Here is a 25,927-nt window from a genome sequence, read left to right as displayed (position 1 = left end):
GAACTGTTACCTTTGCTCAAGGCTCTGAATTTCTGGAGCTTCTGGGACAATCTCCAGAGGTTCATCTCTGTGAAGAACAACCACAGATTTTATAAATCAAATCACACATATGAACAAACTTCAGGATACAAAAAAGACAGAAAGTAACAAAGAATGGAAGAAAGAAACTTTTTGTTGATCATAAAATATATTAGAAAATCAACATTACAATTTTTCAAAGAAAAGACTTACCTGTCTGTTTGATTGGAAACTTCACTGTAAGACATAGCTGGATCTGAAAAAGGTTTTTCCTTCATCGGAGTTGTTGTATCAGGTTCTGTCAGAAAGCTTTAAAAGAACAGTAAGAAAATAAGTGTACATGACACAGTGGTCTTCTATCATAAGTCATTTTACATCCTGAGGTGGTGGGAAGATCACTAAGCAAAATAAGTAAAAATAAATAAATCTCAGGTGTCTCAACGATGACTACTATGATCTTAGGCATGAATAGACAACAATATTAATTTATCTGTAACAATGTAAATGCTACTATACCAGCATCCAACTGAATACAAGCATAGTTTTTCTGGTGCATAGTTATATTGACCTATCAAACAGATTTAATTTATATTGATGTGGTAAATTACCTGTTCAAGAGAAAACTGGACTATTTTGAAAACACAGTATTTATCCTCGTTTCTTTCCTCATCTCCCGTTTAATTTCACCTCATCGCGTTTTCGCTTTGATGACGTCTGTGTGCACTCCTTAGTCTTTTCTGTTGTTAATTTATAGTTATTTTTTTCCATCAACGTAATTTCTGTTAGCAAATTTCCTAAAGACCTTTCATAACAACCTCCCAGTCCTACTTCTTGTTCTACGTTTTTTTACAGGCGTGATTCTTCTTCTGTTGAATTCATGCTGCTTCATCAGTATACAAACCAAGACGCCACCTCTAACTGGTTTGTCCACTCCAAGCGTCTGCAGCAATATGGCGATGTAACATGGCGATGTGTCGTATGAGAATTTTAGAGGGTTTTGATGCTGTCACAGCATTTACCACCGGATGTAGTATTTAATAAGAAATGAAAATTTCCCTTTCTACAATATGGATAACATCTTGTAACATCACTTTCAATGGCTTGAGTCTTATGCTTCTTATGGTGGTGGCCCGAATGTGTGTTTGAAGGCCAATTTATACCTTGCTTTGAATGAAAGCCATAGGTACACTATAGATAGGCCATCGCCACATAGCCTGCACTGTAGACTGACCTGTACCTACCTAGAAATGTACCCACAAGTTGCGACAACTCATACTACAACAAATGTGATTGGACCACTTGGTAGACAGAAACATCCGTTTAGTACAACACAGTGCAATACACCATCCCCAATATATATAAAAAAGTAATTTTTTGTTGCGATGAGTCGATTGTATGTTGTTTTGAAGGACTACACAATATTGAAAGGAGCATTTTTCCTCTGACTGGTTTGCAAATATACTCACATTTTAGAATAGAATGAAAATCCATTTACCACCTAAAACCACTGCTTCCAAAATAGCTGAAGTTGAATCACCTCATTGAAAATTGTTGCATTTGATGGTGTAAGTTAATACACAGTTTCTCTATTAATTCAGTCAACTGTGTGAACACTGACATATTTGTAGCATGGCACGGCACAATTTCTTTCAAATATAATTTAAATGTCAATGTAGATACAGCTCACAGTATGTGAATCTCTTGAATCCCAAAAGCAATCAAAATAACCTTAACCAGACAAACCATGAAGAGACAATCTTGAGTGCTCTATCCCAATGTTCATCGGCACTCTCAGTAAAACAGAGGGCCGAGATGTGGAGCAAAAGAAGACTAAAATTACCGTCTGTATGAAAAGTGAAACTAGACAGTCTATTCACATCCTGGCCTGGCTATAAATAGGGTAACACACACAGCTAATGTGGTGGATTAGTAGCAGGAAGCAGACAGGCAGTCATCACAGCCCTTGTCCTCCTTCACCCACCAGGCTCTGGATCCCAGCAGACGTCACCCTATCTACCAAATCAGTATCAGCCGGGATCCTAGTCCATTCACAAAAGCAGCTCCATACAACCCTCAGCCCCACCGTGTCATTCACAAAGTAGGGAAAGGGTCCTGTTTCAGTAGCTGATATTCTGTCAGGATGTTACTCCTCCTTTCCTCTTCGTTGCACCATATAAAGTAAGTGTGTAACACTATCCACACCTAAGGGCCCTTCCTTCATATTTATATAGAGGTTGATGGAAAGAGATAAGAGCTAAAGTGCCCATTTTTCCACAGATTGAATTATATAATGTGCGACAAAGCTCCATTTCTTGTGATGTTTGATTGACTGATACTTCTTTACAGATCTTTGTTTGGCTCCAGACTCATTTGCTCCAGCTGATTTTAATACATGACGACACTCAAGTCACATCAAACAAGTAGCAAATACTGTTGAGGGGGACTTCTGTATTTAAATGAAAAAATCATATTCAGTCTATGCTGCAAGATAACTTGTAATTATTTATTGATGTGCTTACATTACGACGGTATATATTTGTACTGTACATCATAAGCTTATTGGATGCAGTTAGTGCAGTAAACACTGACAGGCCTGCATAAAACCAGCGAGTACTGTTTTGTTTCGGTGAACCTCTGCTGCAGCAGCCTGCTGCTTAATCCTGCGAACAGCAGACTGCCAGTAGACACTCCCTCACCTTTCCCTCTCTCCTAATCACCAATTAGGACTCCATTAGTCTGGCCTGGCAGCTCATTTGCTCTGGAGGCAGCTGAGGGGGCCTGGTGTGTGGGACCTCTGCCCGCTGCGTTCTGCCCCAGCGACCACGGCACCGCGCGGCTGTCACAGTAACACCACCACCATGTCTCCCTGTTACACAAGTGAAAGTCCTCCTCCCTCGCCACTTCCTGCCTAACAGTGCTGTGCCGGGGAAATCCTCTTCCACAGTGGCAGGCTGCGCACAGAGACTCTCCCTCTGAGGATGGAGGGAAGCCGAAGATGCAAGAGGGAGACGAGGAGGGGAGCAACTATAGGACAGTCAACGCATGTCTGTAGAGCCACTTGTTAGGTACTTCATTAAATGTCTGTCCCTATGGTGAGTAGGTGAAGTGGGACCCTTATTAACGGAGTAGGGAGACATCCTTCAAGAGCTGGGAGATGACTTATAGCCCCAGTGCCAGCTGCCTGAGAAGGCTTGGAGGGAGCAGAGGGAATAACAAGAGAGCCAGAGATGGAGATGGGTTGGGAGCTGGGGAAGGAGTTTGATGAGAGAGGGAGCAGGGACCAAGTCACATTCAAAACACTAAACAGCTCCTTAGCAACATTGTGAAATTACCCTATTGGCACTCAAGACGAAGCCCAAAGCTCCCAGGAACTTGTTAAAGCCACTGGATCCCTCTCCTCCTCTCACCACTCTAATGTCACACCAGGGGGCCCTGGTCAAAAGTTCAGTACGTGAATATGTAAAAAAAATATGTGCGTGCCAAAGGCAGCAGACAGCGAATGAGGAGGGGTTAGCACAACATGCCACTGAACAGTGTGTGTATGTTTGTGCGCACGTGTAAAAGCAAGTGTCTACGTGGTTGGGTGGGTTTGGGTGGGTTTCTCTGAACCAAATGCAGGCAGGAAATATTCCACTTACATTTCACCCAGTTAACTTGAGGTCATGTAGAGACAATTTGTAATGCACTTTTGTACTATGTAATTAGTATTGTCTGTGCTGCTTTTATATTAGCTTTTATATAGACTCCCCATCTGTACAGCTTATTGGAGGATAAGGAAAATTTGACCAACTGTCTATGGAGGTGCATAATGAAAACATAATACAATTATGCTCTTTTTTTGTAGGGTATGCGTTTAAGTATTACGCTTGACCTGCCTGCCTGCCATGGCTTTCTTGAATGCATCAATGATCTATAATCACTGCCAGCAATTTTGCAAGCAAGTGCAAAACAAATCAAATATAGCTAATGTATATTTTGGCTTTCTTTAGTTTCATTTTGTTATCACATCTCCAATATGCTGGCATCTGCAGTCTCAGTAATCTCCATGGATCCCAGGAGCATGTACAAGCAATTAAAACAATAGCATCTTTACGCCCCTGCAACCAATAAACAAGCTAATGTCACTACTCTATAAAGACACTTAGCGTCTGGGGCAATACCCCAGCTGGATTAGAGTTCTGTGCTTTTAATACCCCACCATAAAGAAGGTTTAGAGAAATGCATGCACTTTATTAAAGAGACTCCAAGGAAATAATATCAAATACATAACCAAAACAACACATTGAAGTTCCGGTGTAAATTCAGAAAACATCCCATTTAAATTCAATGTATTTTTTTTTTTATCAACACTGATTCAAACCTCCTGAGTCTTCTGCCATGAAGGCTACCTATTACACCATCTCTATGTCAGAGAGGATTGAAGGTGATATAAGATCCATTGTAAAGTGCATACGCACAACATCCGAGACCTCAGCTTTGCCATCAGTTTGAGCCTGAGGCCTGGAATCTACCAAGAAAAAAAATGGTTGTTGATATTTTGTGGTGCTGACTGGGCATTGGCGAGGGAATCTCCAGCCATAACCTCTGGAGGGAGCAGTGGGATCCCACGTAGCCACAGGTGCCATCTGGGCTCAAACCTGAGAACTTCCCTCTGCTCGACCACACCACAAGCCCAAGGGCAAGGAAGTCCTTTCCATGAGTCAGTACATTTTTCCTGCTAAATCCTGAAAATAAGAAGAGAAGAGTGGGACGTGCATACAGGGTTAATATCATGGAAAGAAAGAGAAAGGTTGGGAGAATGCTGGTGTTAGTGAGAAGAGAGAGACAAGAAGTGTACGTCTAAGATTTCTCATATGTTGATTTCATTGGCCTTGCCCCAAAGGTTTAACAGTGGTGTCCTGGGAGCGGTCCAGTGCCTTCAGTTTCTTCTTACTCTGGCAGACCATGATTTCACCCTCACCCTGTTCTCTTTTCCTTTTCAGATTACATTTTATTCTGTGTTTCATGAAAGGTCTGATGGGAGTTTCCGTTACTCCAGCTAAATAAGCCAAGCAGCTGGGCAAACAGTACCCCAACCTCGCACCCAATGTCAGTATGAAATCGGGTTAGAGGAGAAAGAAAGGGACCCCACACCATAACCCTACACAAATACTTGCACACATTGTGAAGGGCAGAAGACAAGCTCCAGAGCCTCCAAGGCCAGGCTATGCAATCCTCTGCCTAGGTGATGGTAAGAGTGGGACCCTCAGGGAATGAACAAAATGTGACAGCAGCACTGCAGGTGTGTGATGGTGTGTGAGCCCCTATGCTCTTTTGTTTATGATGCTATTTGCACACAGACACCTGTCCATCATAATACTACATTTTAATCTTGCCAAGTTACCAGTTAATGGTGGTTAATAAGTGTCAGCTATCTGAGATAAAAACATTGACATAAAATGAACATCCAGATTTGAAGGGCTTCTTAGACGGAGAAGAAAATAATTTCAACAGAAAGAGGAGAAGACGGGCGGGAAGTTGGGAGATCATGAAAGAAGGCACTGGGAATTTCTCTCAAAGACCTCAGAACTGGCCAAGTACTGTTCTTCACACAGTCCCTGCTGCCAGGGAAAATATTTTTACTCTCAATGAAAGATGTCATACACACAGTCCTGCTTTAGTCTTATGGGTTAACTCTTGTTTCCATTAACATTCTTGACATGGCCTTGATTCAAACTTCACAGGTGAGAAAGCTGTTTACATGAAACATTTTGTACGAACTTAAAGAAAAGGCTGCAATACAAAAATATTTTGATGATACTTGGATTATAAAACAAGAGATACAAAATTATTTTGTGTAAAGTTTGCAAACTGCGAATGTGACCTGTTCATTTGTGGGATATATGCAGTTCAGTACAGAGTGTACTGACTTAAAGTAGATGAATAAAAGGACATCCCCTTCACTAATTTCAGCTACACCACTGCTATGACAGAAGGATTTGGAAAGGACATATCAGAACAGGTTTGCTCAGCCAAAAAAGGTGAACCCAGTTAAACTTTTATCAAAAGGACAACATGAGTGATTCCAGAATATACAAAATATAACTTGTGCTTTTTACTAAGTATTACACTATTTATTAAAAAGTGGGTTTTAATCTTGCACAACTGTAGTGCTCATAACGCTCACTTTCTCAAAGCTCGTCAGTTTTTACTATTTCCTCTTTTTATTGACAAAAAATATAAACCGATATAGCTAGGATAAATATAAGTGAATGATAGGCTTGTGTATGTCACAAACATAAAGCAGAAAACTTGCAGTGTATATGCAACAGATGGATCAGTTTAATAGCTCTAGGCATGCTCATCTGTTCACAGTATCAGTTCAGTATGTGTGTGAGCATGAATTGGTATAAAACAGGGATAAACGCAAGCTTGCAGGCACAAGAGTGAAGAGGAACCAGTGCCAGAGACACAGTAAGACTTAACATTAGCAGAGCATTGGGGTGTTTTCACAGCACATAATGTTTGAGTACACATCAAACATGCCACGCACTGCTCTTTGATCGTCTGTGGTGGAGCTGCTCTCCGACAGGTGTTAGACGAGTAAACGGGTAGAGAGGAGAGCATGCCGTCAATATACGCTTGTAAAGACACATCTTGCACTTGGCAAATAGAGGAATGACGGTTTATGATTCTTATGGTGAGATAAAGTTTGTGTAGGCAACTAATATGCCAGAAGGCAAGACTTTTCTGGGATTATGAAAATGGTTCATTTATAGTTCTCCAGAGCAATGAAGGTAAATGAAGCCTATTTAGGTATCCTAATTTGTGTCAATGCAAAGGTAGATTTGGAATAATCTGTAACTATACACCCTCGTGGATTATAAGGACGATGCTGTGCAGAAGGAAATACTACTAAGGTAGACAGACTGTTCAGAAACCCAGAAACACTAAAATATTGAATTACGCAAATTTAAATGACATCTGGAAAAACTGAGATGATCCAAAAGCTTTTAATGAGCACACTGGTTAACAGTTGAATTCCTCTGAGCTACAGTTTGGAAGTATATTTGAATGAAACCAAATACAAAACCCTAGCTCCATATCAACAGCATTCAAACAGAGTTTGGCTGTATATTGGATAAGTAGACCTTCCCTCTTTGAACCAACCTCACTGCTTCAGGACACCAATAATAAAAGCTATAAAACTATTTAACATTGATTTGATGAGTACATTTATATTAAAATGACGCCGCAGAGAGAGAACAGACCAGACCACATACGTAAATTGAGTATTTTCTCAGTGTCTGTTATTAATTTAGATTCAATTCAATACATCTCGTCTCTGTGCCTCTTTCCATTCCCTCATCATCCCAGACCACAGTGAGGTAGATATTAGACAATCGTCTAATTAACAGTAAAACCACAGTCTAGTGGTCACATGTGACATTTCTCCATAGGACACATTCTCCATCACGAGTGTTCAGTGTGTGGAAGCTATGGGCTTTAATCGCATTGCCCCTTACGCTAGAATAACTGTGAGTACTTTCTTGGCAAAGGCATCCACAGCTCAAGGGTTACTGCATGGTCGATCCTCCAGCGAGGTCCTTTCCATTCTGATTCAATCAATCTTTATTCCATCCACTGCCAAAATCAATTGCACTCCGCCTGGGATGCCTGGTTAAAATGTGGGGCGGCACTGAATCAGGTGGGGTACTCCATGCTACAGCTATATCTCAACAGTCTAAAAGGGTTCCCATAGTCAGTACACTTGTAATGTGTAGGACCAGGCCTACGTCTTTAACAATCACACTTTATATTATTTTTGTTTCATCACAGTATAACACCAGGCTTATATTAGATGGTGTGAATAAGGTCACTATAAATGGGCTTGCTACGATTATGTTAAGTTACAATTTTCATTTTCTATAAATGAATGAATTTCAAAATAAAGCATACTCTGTTCATACTGCTTATCCTTTAAGGGCTGCGGTTGGCCCAGAGCAAACCCCAGCTGCCATTGGGCAAGAGGCAGAGTACACCCCCTTACTCACAGGTAACCAATGTATCGCAGAGGCAATATACAAAGAAAAACAACCATTCGCTTTCCTATTTACACCGACAGTTAATTAAGTGTCTCATATTAACCTAACCCTAGTCTGTATGTCTTTGGACTGCGGAGGCTGGAGTACCTGAAAAAAGCAAGGGCAAGAACCGCAAAATAAGACAAAAATGTAAAATTTGTGTTGCATAGGTCAATGAGTTGCTTCGCTTGCTTCTAGAGGAGGAGATGTTTTTCTCTGAGAAGATGAAACAAGTGCTTGTAATTGCTGATTTACCCATAATACCTTTCCCAGAGCTGTATGGATTACTAAACAAAACTGTGTGTACACATAGGCTAAATAAATGTACTGGAAATTAAACCCTTGTAGTAACCAACTGACATAATTTCATATACAGTCTCTGTACTTTCAGTAGCTTGTGGCAAGTTCTTGACAGGACTATTTCCTCAAGCACTGCTCCACCCCCCACCCCCCAACCCCAACCATGTAGTTTCCTTGTAGTAACCTTGTAGTTTCCACCCCTTCCTGGTGTGGACACACTGGTCTCTTCATCCCAGTCCAGAGCTGCCGGCAGCCACCTGGCAGCTGAAAAAATATGAGGCCCACTTAATGAGTTCTTTAAGAGAGTTGGAAGTGGCTGGTGTTCATGCTCCAGTGCCTAGGGTTATAAGATAACCACGCAGCAGCAGGCCTCCACCACAGGCTGCAGCTCTGAGTCAGGACCAGGGCAGAAACTACAGACGAAAATAATGACACTAACCAGCTGCTCTTATATCTTTAACCTTGGTGATGATTGGTTAGTTTATATCGTCAACTTTGTGAATTCATAATTTTAAAGAAGTGAAAAGTTAAAGAAATTGACAAAACAATAAAAATTCTGACCAATAATAGTTTAACCATATGTGATTTGTTTTATTTTATTTTAACAGCACCATGCAACCTTTTGGTGTGTTGGGAAATATAATCCTGGTCAAATTCAGTTTAAATGAATGTGCTCCTTTTGAATGTGTAAATATGATGAGTATGAGCCTTAAATATTATTAATTTATGACTAATTTATGTTCTTGCTTTTCTATAAAATCTATATACTAATCCCATACAGTTGATGATGAAGTGATGGAAAGACCGAGAAGTTTCTTTGAGGCAAGGTAATGAGTGCCCCTGCATTTAGCTGCTTTGCAGCAACCATCCCATATGGGAAAAGAAGGCAGATAGAAGAGGCTATTGGCCCACATCCAACACAAACACGGCCTTGAATCCTTAGCACAGAGCTCTGCCAAAACACTGGTTCTCTGTGAAGGCAGAAAAAAGAGGGATAGAAGAGGAGGAGAAGAGGAGACTTGATTAGGAAACCTTAATGGGACTACCCTGTAACATTGCATGGGTGTCTGGGCCATTGTCCAAAGCATTCCTGACACTGCACTAAAGTAACAAGAAGGAGGTGAGGATCATACAACTGCTGCACTAAGAGACTTTTCAAAACTCAATTCTTCACTCACACTCTGGGTAAATGATGCAATTAGACTTAGGTAATCAGCCTCTAAAATAAACCACAGGTGAGACAACACCTCACAACTATATTAACCATATAATGCAACTACCAGTACAATGGGCCATGTAACCAAAGAGGCTGTATGTAAAAATATATATATATCCTTAAACTATTTTAATACTTGCAATTGAATGTATGTGAATAGGAACGGTTCACTATGCAAACTAGAATTTCTGACACTTGAAATATAATCTTGGTGCCACACGCTCAAACAATTACACAACTATTTAAAGTGTGGGCATGTATATGCCTAATTTGGCCACTTTGGGTTTCCTGTTTTCGAGTCTAAAAGCAGAATGCCAAGCTCCAATGCACAGATGAAATGTATTAGGTGTCTGGACGGCCCAGTGCAGGTTCACTGACAGCTGGGAATGATGAAGGCTAAGGTGTGGCCCAACTGCGCTGAAACCCTCACACCATGCCTCAGAAAATTGAATGGACAAGAAAGACACTGTTTTTTGTGTTGCAGACAAGTGAAGGAGGAAGAAAACATACTTAATGCATACTATAATAAAAAGAACATAAACAACAAAAGCTACTGCTCAAAGGTTCTCCACTTTTCCTTTGTGTTATGACTGACTATAACAGTGATTGTTTTTGGCTGGGAAAGGCAGCTCACTCTTGAAGCAAAGTGTGAGATACAAGATAAACAAAGTTAAATGAAAAGGGGTGAAAAGAGCGTAACTCAGACCATAGTAATTGCTCATTTGTAACCCAAAGCCCAGCTCCCCTGGTGGGTGCAGTGGAGAGAGTGATGGGGTGTTCTAGCTGTGCCCTAGAGTGATTGGGTGCTCTGAGCCAGTACACCCACACTTGGCTTCCAGGATGGTTTGCTTGATTTGAAGAGTGACCTTGAGTGAGCCAGTGCTCCTCATTCGTTCCTGCTCTCCTCCCTAAACCATCTTTTCCCTCCCTCTGTCTAGGGAATGAAAGCTTTGCCAAGCCACCGTCAACACAAGAGCTTCAGGGGAATTACAAGCTGCCCAAACCAGGGCTGTTTCGATGAATGAGACTAGTGTCCTCCCTCCTACTGTGTCTTTATGCTTTCATCCCTCTGTCATCCGGCTCCAGCACAGTGTTCAAAACCTAGAAGCAGGTAAGCATAAACCACCTCTTCCTTGGTGGCATAGATGCTTAAAACTACCGGTGAACAGATCTTTAAATACAGATATTTTGATATAACTGTTCAGTGCAATACTAGTGATCCTGCTGGAAGGTCCTTTGTTAATAATATTTTAACTGATTATACAGTGATACAGAAAACAGAGTTCAGTGACTCTAAAAGCTGCTCTGCAAATGGCACACGGTGGGGGCTGCATTACTAAGACGAACTTAGGTACACTCAATACAAGGTCTCTTTCCAATAACTCCTTTATCTGTCATGACATTGTTAGTTTAAGTAACAATGACCTTTTCTCTGTTAACTGAAATCTGGCTTGAATAAGTGTGAATCTGATAAGGAGGATGATCCTTATCGGATCCACATTTTCTAAATTGAATGTGGAATTTCTTAATTCCAAACTCAAATTTCAGATTCTATAGATCCGTAGGTGAAGGTTGAGGGCTTGCAGTCATATACAGTAAATCATTATTGTTCTCATGTCTCTTATGGCAATCACCCATCCTGTGAGCTACAGGGCTTGTTAATCAGAGAAATGATTTGCTTTGTCTTGTGATTTACAGACCTCCTAATTCAAATAATGTAGTTTTGGTACTTGGTGATTTTAACACAAACATTTTTCATACCACGGACCCTTAAATGATTCCATCAATCTGATTGACTCATTCAGTCATTTGTGTAATCAAAGGGCCCACACACTTAAAAGGTGTAACTGTCTTTTCCTGGGTTTTCAAATAAAATTCTGCAGCTTATTTTTCAGAGACCTTTCAGGTAACCAGCCTAGAGGTTTATGTTATTTACTCAATGTAACACTGATGATTGAGTTAGGCACTGGAATAAACATGTCTCCGCTCTTTATACTGTCACTCCTCTTAAACTTTAGAAACACAAACCAAAGGAGAACACCTCCATGGCTAAGAGGGCACACGTGTGACCTACAAATACAGTGTTTTCCTTTTACCCCTCTTCAGACCACTGGAAAAACAAGGTATCTGTCAGGAGTTGGGAAGGCACACAGGGTGAAGAAGAGCAAAGGGTTTGTCTGGTGGGACATGAGGGTTTTAAGGGGACAAGACATTTCATGTGGATTTTCTACATCATTTTACCTCCACTTGTGTTTAATATAAAACTCTCCATTCCCCCTCAGCCATTCTGTAATTAGAGACAACAACTGAATAAAGGGTGCTAAGAGACCAAAGGAAAATGCTTGGAAGTTAGAGGGAGCAGCAGCCCACAGCCATACAGCAAAACTGAGTCAGTAATTAAGAGTACAGATAACTAAGTCATGGAAAAACCATAGACATGGGAAAATATGGTGGCCCCATGATGACAAAATAATCACAGGATGACAAAATAATAATAGGAAAGAGGAATCATCCTGGACAAGCCTAAAAGCCCCCTAGATTTACCCCATCACATCTTTTAACATGCATGCACCGCCATGAGCAGAGGAAGCCATTTCCACTGCTTTGGAGCACTGTCTGGGTTTACATGAGGATTAAGGTTTGGCTGTCAAGTCAGAATCCAATGTGTGAAGCTTTCTATAACAAACTGAAGTAATTAACAGCTCACTTCTAAGGCTAACCACTTTCATTTGGTGTCCTATGGAGCCTCCCAGGAGTGAAGACCTTAACAAATGGCTTTAATAGGCAGGCCTTCATAATGTAAACCCATAGTCTTGTGGGACAGCACACGGCTTTGACCACAGAACAAATATGAGTAATTTGTATACAAGTCTGCTGGGAGCCATAACTACCGCACTGGGAGGAATTACTTTATGTAATTACTTGAGAAAATATCTTGGTAAAACACATGCAAGGCTATGTCAGGCTATGAAAAAGAAAAACAGAGGAAGAGACACCGTGAGAGAAAGAGGGGAGAGATTATGTGATCTATCCCTGTGGTGGTTAGGGCGCTGTGTGGAGAGTCTATGAGGCAATCATAAAGGCTCTTCAAAAGCACCCAGCAAATTTACTCACATGGAAAATTAAGCAGAGACCGCATTCTGTCCCCCTAAAGACTTTAAGATATATGGCTGCTTTTGTAATTATCGTGGGTCAGGTCTTAAATTGAGATATGTTCATATACCAGTGATTTCAGTGTAAATCTTCCTCTGTGTGTGATGATTCTTTCAACAGCATACTTGCATGTGCATATGGCTTTTCATTTGACATACTCTGCTATCTATGTGTATGTGTGTGCATGCATGTGTGCACATGCAGCGGGTGATATATGAGTTGCGGTAGGATTGAGAGAGCCCTGTCGACAGCTGCTGGCTGCCATTCACACCTGAGAGGACCCGTGTCCTGATGAGAATTAATGTACTCTGACATCCTATGGGACTCTGGCAGCCCCCAGAGGGCCTAATGAAGAAATACAACCTTGCCAAGAGACAGGGGGCATACCAAAAGGCTCCCTCAGGCCCCAAGAGAGGGCATATAGAGAGGGCATGGATAGACACAGGAGACATGGAACAAGGATATTTTGGTGTGAGAGCAGAAAGACTGAGTGTATTATTGGGTGTGAACTGTTTTGTTTTTTCTCTCTCTGAAGGTACAATGTGAGCCTCAGATGTTCATTATGACCATCATCTGCTTTGCAGTGTTAATTAAACAGGCAGAAAGTGTCACCAACATATGCTGGAAATTTCTCACGTGCTCATTAAAATCCTAATAATCAATCATATTTTTTAGAACTCTTGAGATTGAACCAATTGCCTGCAGGTTGCATTTTCTGACCTCCCAGCGAGCCAGCGTAGAAGAGGGTCCTAAAGGTCTGCAAGGTTAGAGGGCCAACCTCTTTGGATCATCTGTGCCCTAAGAAAGGTCACATATGGCCCATCTTAAAAGGACCTGGTGTTTGGCATTTAAGTATTGGTCACTATGCATAATCTATGTGGGTCCCATGTGATGTATCATCCAAGTACCAATTAAAATGCTTCCCTTTATATTCGGGTTGAATGTACATCTCTAAAGGGACAGATGGTAAAGCATAATGGTATATTTGTCCAGACAAGCCTACCCAGCTCTCCATAGACCACAAAGTCAGGGCAGGAGGTAAAAACAACCTCAGCTCTTACTCTCCCTAAATCCCTCATTTGCTCATCACTTTTCTTCCCCCCCCCCCACATCCTTCTCTCAATCTGTCTTCCTGAAACAAAAAACAGCACATTAGATTTTAAGTGCTCCACTGCTCTTGGCAAACAGGGTGACTTTCACGAGCAAGGCAGGCTGAGTTCCTAATCTCAGAAGAGAATGTGAAACTCTAAACAAAAAAAAAAATTACTATGAAAGTGTGAGCATCAGGAAGATCAACAGAAAGAAAAACAGATTTAGCAGTGAGAGTAAACAAGGAGGTGGTGGAGTTGAGGGTATGAGATTTGGGTGAATCTTAACAGAAGGATGAAGATGTCAACACATTACATAGTGTTTTGTCTAAAAATGAGACCGAGAGATTTGGCTCTGGTATAGGGGTGCCTGAGGGTAGCCCTGGGGCCACTACAGCTGAGGTGTTCCCTGAGGTTCAGTGGATAAACCAAGGCAGATATTAGAATACACCAAGACTCTTGCCAGGAAGTCCAGCAGCCTCTGGATCCCCTCATGATGTCAACTAGCCATCCACAAACCACCAGGAAATGACAGTAAGAGCTGACGCAGACAGAATTCCAGGCGTGTGACCATGTGACGTCAGCAGAAGCAACATCTATCATTAGCATGTCCGCAAGCTCTGCCCATATGTCTCTGTCCATTCAAGCAAAGTCAGAGAATATCCTGTGATGAAGTTGGTGCTGTGAAAGTGACCAGATGCCTGAGTTTTTGCTATTGTACTAGGGCTAGTTTGAATTTCACTTCCAACTGCTTTTTCATCAGCTGCTCAGCCGTCGCAAAGCAAAACCTGTTGCCAGGATATCCTTGTCTGAATTCAGCTCTGCCACTAATCCCTGAAAATAACAGTGTATCTGCATCCATGGAAAGTCTTGGTGGCAACTTGCAGTGAATGGAACCTGAAATACAACTATTTTCATTGAACCAATTGAACCTAAGGAGAAACTAATCCACAAGTTCAGGTTTAATTATCTGCTCCCTAGATTCGTCCTTTGATAAAACCATTTTTTTTTTCTTCACACTTATACTGTCTGATCAATAAAGACGAAAACTGTCTTTGAAACAAGCGTTACTTCCAGATACTGTCAACTTAATCAGAGAAGGTTTGCAGATTGCCTCAGTAATGGGATCTGATTCATTCTTGGCATTTAGCTTTAGAGTTAGGGGTTAGGGTTAGGGGGTTAGGGTACTGACAAGAAAGAGGATTTGGTGTCAAAGTGAAAAGCCCAAGCTCCTGTATTGCTTGGGCTTTTCACTTTGACACCAAATCCTCTTTCTTGTCAGTCAACTCTCAACTCGTTTCTGTTACTCTGTGATGTGACTCTGCTCTGCGGCAACACAGAGCAGAGGTTTATAATCAAAGCATCAAACTTAGTATTGTTAGATAAAGAGTTTTACAAAGTGGATTTTATTTGATGGACGTGCAAAAATTAAACCAAACAGGTGTTTGGTTTAAAAAAAAAAAAAAAAAAATACAAAGGGCAAGAGGGCAAGTTATGTAATCATGTGTGCCTGAAAACCGACTACCGCTACAACCCAAGCCGACAAGTTAATCATGGTAGCTTGATGGAAAGCCAAAATTAAACCTGGCTCTTGTAGGTTTGTGTTCTCTGCATGGCACAATAATGTCCATACCTGTCATAGATAACATGGAAGGGTAGAAACGTCACTCTGTAATACCACTGTAAAACAAACACAAATTCATGTTCCTTTGGTTACAACAAATATAACAGAGGGTTAGGGTTAGTGGATCATGTCTTTGTCAGCTGTGGTATCTCAGAGCTGAAGTTTGTTCATGTCAGGTAAATTCTTAAAGCTTCTAGATTTATGTTTATTCACATACTTTTGAACTATGACCTTCACTATTGCACTTAATTTTTTCAACTTAGTAGCACATGTACCCCTTGTGAAGAAAGTAATCATCAGGCCCTACTTAAAACATGTCTGCTTTTTTCTCGCCTAGTGCACAGCTCAAGGGTGACATACGAGGGGAAGGAGGGGCTTTCCACGTATGATCCAATGTTTTGACAGAAATTGCTCTTTCATCCGCCATTAAAATTTCCCACACATTTCTTTCAAAACAGTCTCTTCAAAGTCCCCTGTCAAACATATATGCAGATGAGAAACACTCTTAGCCGACCATCCTGTGGGCAAACATTGCTTCCAGCTGTGCAAACATGCCTTGACAGAACAAGCCATACATGACAGCCAGCTCGAGTTTCTTACTCAAACCCAATACAGCATAAATACAGTGTAACATACTGTGAATAGTTGTCATCTTACAGCCTCTGGCTTTATGCTAGCTACAAACTTAAAACATTTTAGTAGCTTTATATTTTTAAATGTAGTCGTTTTGGTCAATGTGAATCTATTGCACTTCTGTCCATCCTGGGAGAGGGATCCCTCACATGTGACTCTCTGTAAGGTTTCTATGTTTCTTCCCCTGTTATTAAGGTCTTTTCGGTAGTTTTTCCTTCCTCTTGTTGAGGGTTAAGAACAGAGGATGTCACACCTCGTTAAACCCAATGAGACAAATTGTGATTTGTGAATTTGATTGATTGACTGATTGATATGAATTTGCACCGTTTTCAGAAGTAGCACCTCTAAAGGCTTTCTATTATATTCTATATAATCACCTTCACCTAACCAAGCTGATTTTCACTTAGCTTATCTATGGACTTAATCATTCCTTCCACAGTCTTTTATAAAAGATATGATCAAACTTATTGAAAACAAATTTTAAATGTTAGCCATGCACTGCTAACATCAAACAAAATGGATACATAAACATTACAAAAAACATCAGCAGAGGCACTACATCACACAGTTTAATGATCCTGTTTTCACAATCCAGTTAATTTGAAATGCATTGTTTTGTTTGTGCCTTTTTATCTTATGCCCATGGAAGTAGGCAATGAGAGATAATTGCTGCTTATTATGATTTATGCACTTGTGTTTGCTATGGATTTTTAGACCAAACCTTAATCAAGGTTTGGTCTTAATTGGTTTAAGTGTGGGTTTATGGAAGAGTCAATTGTCCTCTAGACACCAGCTTGATGTGATCATTTTGCAGCTGCAGGTCGGATGAACTCTGACCCTACATCCCTACATGATAGTAGTGAGAGCAGACCCTTGGCCTTTCTCAGAATAAAACCTCTTATATTGGCCACAATGGCAATGCGCAATGTCCACTGTGACCAATAACTGATTGAAGTATTTTAAACCTGATTTATGTATTGATGAGTGTGTGTGTGTGTGTAACTACCATTCGACAAATCACTAATAAAAAATAAACTGTTATTTTTTTCCTCAGATCTGTTTCACTGTAACCTCTGGCCTGAGAAAAAGAGAGTGGACAGACTCTCTGAACGTGAGCCAAATACTTCAAAGTGGCTTTGTAGATCTTTCGGACACTTGAATCTCCTCATTATGTTGTATAGATGAATAAAAGCAGCTCATGCAGAAATCTATAGTAAGTGTCTGTACAAGCTCTGCACATTATATTCTCTAATGGGATTTAACATAGGAGGCTGCAGAGGGAAGGAGGGCAAGAAGCTGAGGCATGTCTAAACTCTATAAAGTTTATACTGCAGGATAATCTTTATCATGCACTATATTTGCAAGATAGGAGGCAGGGAATGAGCATTCTATGGTTCTTATACATTTCCAATGTAAAAGTTGATGAAAAAAATTATGCAAAGTGTAACTAATTGGTTGTCATATTAATTTATTATTAATCTGTATCACTTGATGGTTGAAAGACGTATGTCAGGGGTATTATTACCCTGATAAGGTTAATAATTCAGTTATGGTTTGAGTTCTTTTTTTAAAAGGCAGAAGACTGAGTCGAACTATGAGGACGTTTTGGGATTGTAAAATAAGAATCTGGAGTGGTGCTTGTAATCGTGAGAGTGGGTGTAGGAGAGTTATGGCTTTAGCTAGCCTGTAGTTTATGTGCACTCTGGGTAAAATGCAGAGCACTTTGAGAACATTTATCATAAAACACAGGGAAGGGACCGGGATGTAAAATGGCTGCTCTGCTCGGCTTCAGTATCTGCGATAAACTCTTCAGATAAATAATGTATGACTCCACAGTTGAAAAAATGTCAGAGTGCCTTTTATTTCTTGCTCTGACAATTATAATGCCTTGGAAGGTTTTTGTTTTCCTCTTTTTTCATTTGGGAAAAAAAAAAAAACTATGCTGCTCTTTTATTATACTTAGATCCAGACAATGGGACTGTGATTGTCCTAATCTCTACTTCACTATGCCTAAGAGCATTATCATGAAGTAACACCATGCCCAATACTCTGCATACACAATGGTGTAATATGTGAAAGTAAATATGAGGCAAGGGATTGAGCATAGGGACGGAAAAACAGTGTTTAAATAAAACTCAGATGGTGGATACATGTCTAGAACATGTGAAAGTTTATTTAATATTTCATGTACCATTATGCTCCCTGAGTGATCATCTCCCTGACTACATGTGCGATTAATTACACCTATAAAAATATCTAGGAAAGAGATGACAGTTCAATTTAAGTGACAACTAATTTTCCTTATTTAATCTACCAACTTTCTTCCATTATCACATTATTTTATGCTATAAAACATAAGAAATCTGTAAATCATTGGTTGTGAATTTGGTTAACCAAAAGTCTGAGACGTGAATATTAAATTCACAACCATATAACACACAGACAAGCAGTGTAATTCATATTCTGCCGTTTCAGCTTATTAATCAACTAATTGTTTCAGCAACAGATGAAACTCTTACTCTACACATTTTTCTATACTACTCTAGTGTATTTTCTCAAAGACATAAATAAAACCTACATCTACTCTCTCTAAAGGACACAGGCGGTGGGGACTCCATGCGCATTGGCAGCATTTAGCAGGTGACAAATGGAGTTTCCCAGGCTGAACCAGCCCAGAGGCCTCACTCAGATGGGTTGATGAATGAAGAAGTGAACCCCGACAGGCAAGTTTATTTTTATTACATCTGTCATCATACCTTTGCAATGTATCCACAGCAAACACACATACCGTGTATATGCAACACTGGAGGAAGCGGTCTTGAATCAAGATGAAGGATGTCTAGAGATGCCATTACTCCATTTGGTCTTTGCAAAAAAGAAAAATACAGAATCTAACAGCAAATAAGTCAGATCAATGAATATAGCCAATTTCCTTTCTATTTCCTTACACACAACATTGAGGGATGAGGTAACAGGAAACATAGGAGGATTAAAAACTAAAATAACGTTGATATAAAAACAGACACAGGGCTCTTGAAATCCCATGTCAGACTGAGAGAATCCAAAGTGCACTGACTGAATACTGAAAGAAGACTGGAAGGGCAAGGTTACAAGCAGAGGTAAAAGAACATCCACCATCATTTCATTCTCTTTCTCTCCCAACGAGAGAAACGCATGATGGCAGGGAAAAACACTGTTTCTTTATTTGGCTGCACAGGGAGTACTTTATCTATTTGACAGAGGATGTGAAATCACAGAAAAAGAGAGTGGGGAAAGGGGGGAAATATTCTTTTTAAGAAAATGATTCATGGGCTCGAGGCTGTGCAACTCATGAGTCAACAATGTACTGTTGGTGTCTTTGGGGGTGTGTTCAGCGAGGGTGCGTATCAATAGGTAATAAATCTCAGAGCATTCCCAGGATGAGGACACCCTCACAGGTGTCTCACTCTCACCACAGCAGCTTCAGCAGTACACACAAGGTCATGGGTCACAGAAGCACCGTGACTCAGTGTGGACCACGGCTAAACATGGCTGTTTTTGTGGTCATTGTGCTGACAGCAATAAATATAGTGGCATTTAACTTCAACTGATGGGGTGATTGAATTTGATCAAATTCATTTTTTGATAGGACTGCAAGTGTTTCACCTGAGGAGTTGCATCTCTAGTACGTTTCTAGCCCTTTTGGGAGAGTATTTTCTCTCACTATCCAGAAAATATATGATACTGTTTGTCCTGGCAAGCTTTGAAGTGTACGTACGGATAAAGACAGTATGAAAGTGAAAAGCTTAATATGCACTGGAAACTTGAAACAATGAGGAACGAGAGAAGTAAATACACAAATATCGAAAGTAATTATTGACAATTTGGACAAACACTTGCTTTCACCTCGTTTCATGTCAAGCTTCACCACAGAACTCAATCAAAGTAAAAGCAGCCGAGCTAAGACCCACTCTTCTCCACACAAACGAGCAAGGAGAGACACCATGACCTGCTTAATGGTAATAGAATAGTCTTTAATGGGACTGGCGTGAGACAGATTTAATGTAGTGACTTAATGCTGAGGTCTCTCACCTCTCCCTAAGGCTCCAGGGAAAGCTACCATTATGTGATCAAAACCCCCTGCCACCTGATGGGCTAGCTGTATACCCTGTATAATTAAGGTCAGCGTGGACCCCTTGAAAACACACTGTGGTTTAGGGCCACAACTAACAATTATTTATTCTATTGACTCATCTATTGTTGAACTACTAAAAGTGTCAAAAATAGCCTGTCAGTGGTTACTAGAGTTCGAAATGATTTTTTTCAAATAGTACATTTTATTTCTAGTAAAACTCATGAAAATGAGCATTAGGGCCACTAAGAAGGAAAGAAAATCTGTGATTAAAAATAGTCATAATAATAAGAGAATAAAGTCATAGTATTTGTCATCAAGATTTTAGATCCAGAAGGAGTGGAACTTCAGCAAGCACAGTTTCCCTTTATTGCTTATTTCATAAAGATATTTTATAAAATTGCTACCGTATTCTTGTAATATTACAGCTTCGTAGGAATCGCTAAGATAGGCACCATGATGAAAATGTTAAAAACAAGCCAATTTTCACATTAAAAAGGACAATAATCAACAGGGTTTTTTTACTTTTAGTTGCCCACCACTCATAAATGTGTTTTTGGATGATTGGCATATACTGTGTATAGTGGTGTACAGTGTTTGACACTTTATCATTCACCTCTTGATGGGAGAAGCTTTATTATGTATCTCACTTTAAGGTGCATACATAAAAGGATTTTGAAACATCCAAACTAGTTCAGAGCCAGTTGTGGTCATAGGTGCAAGTGTGTTATACAAGTGTGATATGAACACCTGAGGCTTCCAGAGCACATTCACAGAGAATTTTAAATGAGAATTGTTCAATGGGGCACTTTTTCAGTGGAAAAAAAACATTCAATTCAAGCAAAGTGATTCATACCTGGGGGGATATTTAATAAATTACTCAAACAGTTAATTGGTTGTCAAAAATTAATCATCTGTTGATGGACAAATCAATCAAGCAACTAACTGTTTCATCCTTGTGTGATTTGATTGGTACGAGCTCCACCCGTTCACTCAGTTTTCACTCTAAAAATGAACAGGATGAACTCCAAATAGAAATTACACTAGAAGCTCAATAATTTAGTATTGATACCCAAGGCTTGATGTCTTACTATTACTGCAAAATATTGATTACTTAATATCTCTCCCATCACACCCACAATAACATTCAGAGCTAGTTCAGTGAGCTGCAGTACCCTGAGCTTACAAATTTGAATTTTGGTGCATGTGACACGTGCAACCTCATCTTCCTGCCGTGTCATTTCCGTTACATTCATCCAGAGGTGGTTTTTGGCTCCAGTTCATCTGGAGTTCAGCTGGAGCAGCAGGGATTGTTCACCCAGTCGATGGTGTGAGGTGTCTTATAAGGAGCGACCTGGGAGGAATCCTTTCAATTAGAGTGATTTATGAGAGACCTTATTGAGCTTATTATGCATGGACTAAGACTGGAAGTTTTCTGCTCACTGCACATCTTGATTACATAAAGGAGAATTTCAAACTTCAAATATTCCTTACAGTATCAAATCTCATCCTGACTGTCATCAATCTACAGCAACTTGCACTCCATTAGTCTTAATGAACTCCATCTACCACAACAATTTCCACCCCATTTTCCATTGTATGCTACCAACAACAAAAGCAGTTTCAAAACACAGCGGATCAAGTCTTTGTTTTATTATAAAAACATTTAATAAAAACATCTTCTTTCTTTACATTTGCAAATAAAGCACATTTTAGCAGTTTCACAGACCACCTGCCTTCAAGGATAGTCAAACGGTAGTGCTAATAATGTTATCTAGGAATGTATCTGCAAGGTAAGCTTTTAAATCACAAACAATTATCTCAGCCTCATTATGCAATTCAGCAAAGATGTTTACCTGTAATGTTTCAACTTTGTAATATATATATATATATATTTCCAACAAAGTTACAAAGATATAAATGTCTTATTTTTCCTTTGTCTAGAGCAAAATGGGACTGAGGAAAAGTTTAATGACAATTATAATTTCAAAAGTCAGCAGATATGTATTAACAAAATAAGTACGACATCTATGATAGTTAGAGAAAATCAGCACAGGCACACACAGGTAAGCAATGTGTGAAAATGTGCCAACAAGGACTGATATTATTTGACTGTACAGGGTAATAATACATTACCGGTGCACATAAGGTGTATAATTTTGGAATTACATTTGATTTAATTTGCCTAAATTGTGCAAGGTCAATAAGATAGTAAAAGTAATCAGAATCAACATTTTCTGACACAAGACGTCAGGTGACTGTTGAGGAGACGGCTCAATTCTATTATTAAATTCAAGGCTTGAATACAATGCAAGAACTGAGCTGTCTAACCCGTTTCCTACTCAATATAATTACTGTGGGCTAGACTGTGAGATACCGTTATCAAGGCGAGAGGGTTTATGTGTAGGCAAGGGAAAATAATAAGCAATACTGTGATCCCTGAGCTGAGTGGAAGTCCCTCAGTCGATGCTGATGAGAAACACCAAGGGTTGCCTCTCCCCTATGTTTAATAGAACTTGTTAAATAAGCGTGCAATATCATTAGAGATAAAAATAAATCCTATCTGACAGCTTTCATTGAGGTTGTCGTTTAGAGATATGGAATCTATGCTCTTATTCATTCACAATAGAAACATTGGTTCATTTCCTGTCTACATGAATGAACTGCCCAATTTTACGCCAGCCTTTGAAGGTAATTTTGCATTGGCTAGGCCTCTCTGATTTCAACTTTGTATGCATTATTTACAGAGAAAAGCAGGGGGCAGGGCAGGTCTATGGAAATACTCCTTGCCCCAGGTAATTATCCGCAAGTCTTAGTCCAACCTCATTGATGAAATGTGCTCATGTTTATGCACATGAAGGGGATTACGCATTCAAACAGTCAAAACACTATTTCACTTCCTCAGCTCGTAATTATAAACGGATTAGACTGCATTCAAAGTGCAAAGACACCCTTTATTTTGAACCATATCCTGTTCCAAAAAATAGAGCCCGTATGAATGCAGGTGCTCGTCTTATCTCCGGTTATTTCATTTGGCAAAAGAAGAAAAAATTAGGTGTTTTGGATTGTCGAAGGGGAATGGTGTAGAATGGTGAGAGAATACTTTCTATTTCAAATCCATGGAGCTTCACAGTGCTAAAGTCATTATGGGCTGTAGGCAATGAGAGGAAAGACATGGTGAATTAATTAGCCTGGCAAAGAGAGAGGGGCCCCGTATTGACCCCTCAGTGGGTTTTCTCCCTCCGCCTCACAGCCAGCCACACAATCAGCAGTGTCACTAATTAAGAAATAGCAGTTCAGATTTTGTCCTTTGTAACATGCATCAGACAAACCCAAGAATTAAAAGTGGAGATGGTGTACACTCACTGAGGGGCTGAAAAAGAGCAAGGGCTGACTACTTAAAACACACACTGATTGAAGATATAAGTAATGTATTTTATCTGTGTATTTTATGGCCTGTGTTGCAGTAGATTATAAAGATACTGTAAGGTATTTATTTCTGAAAGAAAAACATAGGCAATGTATATTATTTTTACACACATACACACACAAACCTATAATCACATCACCAGTGGAGCAGAGGGTGATAATAAAAGCTGGTAATCCATTTGTGGCTTACACATCCATATAGAGTTCAGAGGTGACACTCTAGCTGGAACTGGTACAGAAAACAGATTGATACATTTATTGAATTGCAGAGTGCCTTTACTGTATAATCATTGAGTTTGGGGATTTCTACAATATTTAGAGACTTAAAATTTCTAAATTTAACATGACATTCAACTCCCAAAGTAGAATTCAAATGTACATGTTTTTACTTTTTTGTTTTATATCTTTTCTCTGATAAAATCAATATCTATACCTCAATATTTCATAGAAATAACACTTTCTACACATTACAAAACTGCATCTACGGCTCACCTTGATGCTTGTTTTGTTTACACAGTGAACACATGATTATTTGAACAACACACAGTAAGACAAACCGAATGTAAATTTGACTGAACTTTTAGTGCACATGCAGCGCTAACAGAAGTTTCATTGTTGTTGCTGTGAATCAGGCCCAAGCATCGGTTCTATGGTTGTTTTTCCTTTAATCAGGGAGAATCCCCTCTGCACAATGCTGTAATGCTTGCAGACGGGCAATATTACAGCTAAGGGAGCCTTCAAGAACATTAGAGAGGTGGAGGTTGGGAGAGCAGGCCCTAGTCATTCCTACAATAAGGAAGAGTCACACCAGAGACAGAAACAATAACTGCACTTCCTCTACAATGGTGCCCCAATGCACCCAAATGCAGAAAAATGACAGGAGGTGACGTTCCCCGCTGCATTACTTTTGAGTTACGGAGGTGATTTGCAATTCAAAGAGTCTGAGGAGTGCTGACCACAACACTAACGCCTCCACAGGCCCACTGAGGCAAATAAGACCAGGGGCAATTTGCAGCCTCTTTTGCTGGGAAACACACTTTTTGGCCAAGTCATGCAAAATAAAAATATGATAAATACCAAAACTAATGAGGCCAAATTTTGTTTTCTGAACTAAAAATAGAGGCGAGTGTGAGGAGTTACCTTAATGTCAAGGCCACCCTTTTTTTTTTTTGGAGCAACTTCAGTAGAGTTGGCCTTGACAATGTTGCAAGGTAGCTTAGACCTTTCACTTGTAAATTAATGTTTTGCATATCTGCTTAACTGGTGAAATTACCAGTAAAGTCTTACTTATCAAAACTGTATACAATGTTTGGATTTGCATTTGTTTGAAGCAAGTACAAGAATGTGGAAGAATAAAAACCTGTTATTTGTAAGTATTTCAATTATGACTGCCACAACATGAAATATTTTTACCTGAACCATTAATCATGGTGTGTGTGACTTCTGTGCTGCCATATGGAGTAACACCATGTGAAGAGCCCCAAATTTGCTGATCCTCTGTAACTGGGCCCAATTAATCCTGCCGCCTGCATCATCCACATCAGGTCTGTAGTGTGCTGTGCTCCAGCCAGAGATAAATACAAGTACAGTATTTCTCCCAGCAGTCTGTCCAGTTAGAAACAGAAGAAGTCAAAGCCTGTGATTAATGATAGTGAGTTAAACTACTATAGATGATTTAGGATGACTTAGGAAAAGAGGGGCAAGGGATTTAACTTGAGGTTTAACAGTTAGGATATCTGTGAAAGGTGAGATCTGTGAAACATAGATCTATTTCTTTAAACAAAGAAAACAGAGGGAGCAAGGGGCTCTTTGGTGGCCACACAATGATAGTGCATGCCACATAACCAAAGTATAAATTATTCTATGCTGTCCATGGACCCTTGCTGCATTTCATACCCCATCTCTCTCCCCTGGCCAGATGGACAATCAGGATGAAACGTGAAATGTAGTTGAAATTATCCTGTCAAAAATGTCTTGTACATCCAGGCTACATTTTCATGGAAGGGAAAATTTTGGAACAAAGAACACAAAATTACAGTTATATTTTCCTGATTATCTCTGGCGCACTGCTTGATATTTTAATGCCAGCAAAAACCAAAGGGAGATCCATTGAACTGCCAAGCAAGGTGTTACTATTTTACTGAAAAAAAGTATCTGATGTTAATGTATGAGTTATTTTCTTGAATGTACAAAATTGTATCATTATACAATATTGAATAAAAAATGTGACAAAGCAGCTTGTAGTTTCTAAACAGGACATCAAAGCACAAGATCTGCACATGATCAAACTGC

General features: G+C 39.8%; 1 long non-coding RNA gene across 1 annotated transcript; it reads right to left on the bottom strand.

Annotated features, from left to right (window-relative positions):
* On the bottom strand, positions 1 to 25,237 carry LOC117757128. Its single transcript, XR_004613040.1, has 3 exons — positions 25,049 to 25,237; positions 232 to 327; positions 1 to 67 (listed from the first exon to the last, which is right to left on the bottom strand). It is a non-coding gene; the product is annotated as an uncharacterized LOC117757128 (long non-coding RNA).
* Between the last annotated feature and the right edge of the window lie 690 nt (positions 25,238 to 25,927).

This window comes from Hippoglossus hippoglossus, chromosome 3, assembly GCF_009819705.1.
Source record: "Hippoglossus hippoglossus isolate fHipHip1 chromosome 3, fHipHip1.pri, whole genome shotgun sequence".
Taxonomy (NCBI): domain Eukaryota; kingdom Metazoa; phylum Chordata; class Actinopteri; order Pleuronectiformes; family Pleuronectidae; genus Hippoglossus; species Hippoglossus hippoglossus.
The sequence above is the reverse complement of the archived record's forward strand: the minus strand, read 5'-3'. Positions and strand labels throughout refer to the sequence as shown.